Consider the following 2,500-nt stretch of genomic DNA (forward strand, 5'->3'; position numbering starts at 1 on the left):
TATCCGGATGTGTATATACGTGTACACACACGCACATGTACGTCCTCCCTCCAGCCTGAATCTCTCGATCTCCGGTCCTCCCTCACGAGCGCCCGGCACCTCTGCCTCTCGCGGTGCCAAGGCTGAGGCGGTCACGCACCCCAGCCCCCTACCCCATTCCTAGATCTCTTCCCCTACCCCAGTTCTCTCTCTCTCCCTTCATGCTCTCGTCCTCTCCTTCCGTTTTTTTTACCTCCTACTTCTTCTCCTCCTCCTCCTCCTTCTTCTTCTTCTCCTCCTCCTCCTCCTCTCCTCCTCCTTCTCCTCCTCCTCCTCCTCCTCCTCCTCCTCCTCCTCCTCCTCCTCCTCCTCCTCCTCCTCCTCCTCCTCCTCCTCCTCCTCCTCCTCCTCCTCCTCCTCCTCCCCCTCCCCCTCCCCTCCTCCTCCTCCCCTTCCTGAGCCCCCCCTTGCTCTCTTCCCTCCCTCCGCTTTCCAATCCTCCTCGATTTTCTGTTTTCTTCCTTATTCCTCTCCCTCCCCTTCCGCTTTTCCTTCCCCTCTCCTCCTCCTTCTTCCGCTCTTCCCCCTCCCCCTGTTTCTCCCCTTATCCCTCCCCCTCTCCCTCCCCTTCCCCCTCTCCCTCTGTGTTCCATGCCTAGTCTCACTTGGTTTGCCTCGTCATTGTCTGTTATCAATGACCCTCAACGAGGTAATTGCCAATTGATTGCTTTTAAGAATCTTGCTGGAATGGCCATGGCGGTTTATTGCAGCACTACAATGATTATCATTATATATATACATACATACATACATATATATATATATATATATATATATATATATATATATATATATATAACACACACACACACCACACACACACACACATATATATATTATTATTATATATTATATTATTATATATATTATTATATTATATATTTATATATATATGTATTTACATGATATATTATATCATATTATATCTTAATATATATAATATATAATATTATATATATATGTGTGTGTGTGTGTGGTGTGTGTGTGTCGTGTTGTGTGGTGTGTGTGTGTGTGTGTGTGTGGGCGTATGTGTGAGCGTGTGTATGTGTATGCGTATCTTATTCCCTTTAAGAAAAATAACACAGCTCTAAAATCTCATTAAATCAAGGTATTGAAAACGCTAATGAACAGTCTGACCTCGGAGTTTCACTTTTCTTGTCGCAGCCCTCTGACACATATAATGTAGACTCCTTATTTATCAAAATACGTCAGGTAAAGAGCCCTTTTTTCGCGAATAACTGCTTGTGTGTGTTTTTGTGTGCTTGCAGTCACGTTTATTCCGTCATTCTGATTCATAACCCGTTTTCATGCCACTCCTATCGCTTTTCTACAATTCTTTTTTTTATCTCTTGCAATTTTCTTGCAGTAAGCATTGATTATCTTCCCTTTGTCCCTCTCTACCATTTTCCTCCATCTCCTCCTTCCCTCTCTCCTTCCTTCCCTCTCGCCATTCCTCTCTCCTTCTCCTGCTCTCCTTCCCTCTTTCATCTGTCTTTCTTCTCTCCTACACCCTCGGTCTCTGCCACCCTTCTCCATCTGTCTATCCCCCCCTCCCTCCCTCTCTCCATCCCCCTCCTTCTTTTCCTCCCTTCCTCTCCCTCTGTGTCCTATCGCTCCTTTGTTCCTCCCCGTCTCCCTCCCTCTCTCCCCCTCCCCCCCTTCGCTTCCAATCCTCCTTCCCTCCGTCTTCAAATCCCTCTCTCTCCCTCACTCCTTCCCCCTCCTTCCTCCCTCCCTCCCTCCCCCTCCCTCCCTCCTCTCTCTCCCTCCCTCCCTCCCTCCCTCCCTCCCTCCCTCCCTCCCTTCTTCATTCCTTCCCTCCCTCCAACTTCATCCCACGTAGGACTCCCCCCCCCCCATCTCCCTCCGCACCAGGATATGGCGGCTCGCAAGTAAAAGTCCTATCAGCGGCTAGTAGAAAAGGACTAGTTTTTGCCTCGACGCGTGAAGGATACTACACAAGCCTCCCACACGCACACGCACGGATGCACGCACGCACGTTCGTCGATATGCGGATCAGCAGATGCCCCGCGCACACACACGGACGGACACATATGCACATAGGCATTTATTCACACACACACACACGTACACACACACACAAACACACACAATCACACACGTACACACATGTACACACACACACACACACACACACACACACGCACCACGCACACACACACACACACACACACGTACACATACCCATCAACAATCACAGACCATTTCTTCTTTTACTACACTTTAGGATTTAGCAAAGAACTTATACTGCAAATGAGTTCGAGGAGACAAGCCTACAATCAAAAAGGAAAAATGAGGCGTTTGTGTGTGTGTGTGTATGTGTGTGTACGTGCGAAATGCCAGGAAGTTTTGCACACTGTCAAGAGATCAAAAATTTCCACATAAAGCTGGCATTGAGAGAGGATGAAGTGAAGCGAAGCGGTCCTATCTGGTCTCAAGG

At 48.1% G+C, this 2,500-nt stretch overlaps 1 protein-coding gene across 2 annotated transcripts in view; it reads left to right on the top strand.

The window, feature by feature from the left end:
* The window catches only part of LOC119578662, a 22,984-nt gene that overhangs the window by 13,884 nt on the left and 6,600 nt on the right, over positions 1-2,500 (top strand). The gene's annotated exons all lie outside the window — the stretch shown is intronic.

Source organism: Penaeus monodon, chromosome 11, assembly GCF_015228065.2.
Source record: "Penaeus monodon isolate SGIC_2016 chromosome 11, NSTDA_Pmon_1, whole genome shotgun sequence".
In the NCBI taxonomy this organism is placed as follows: domain Eukaryota; kingdom Metazoa; phylum Arthropoda; class Malacostraca; order Decapoda; family Penaeidae; genus Penaeus; species Penaeus monodon.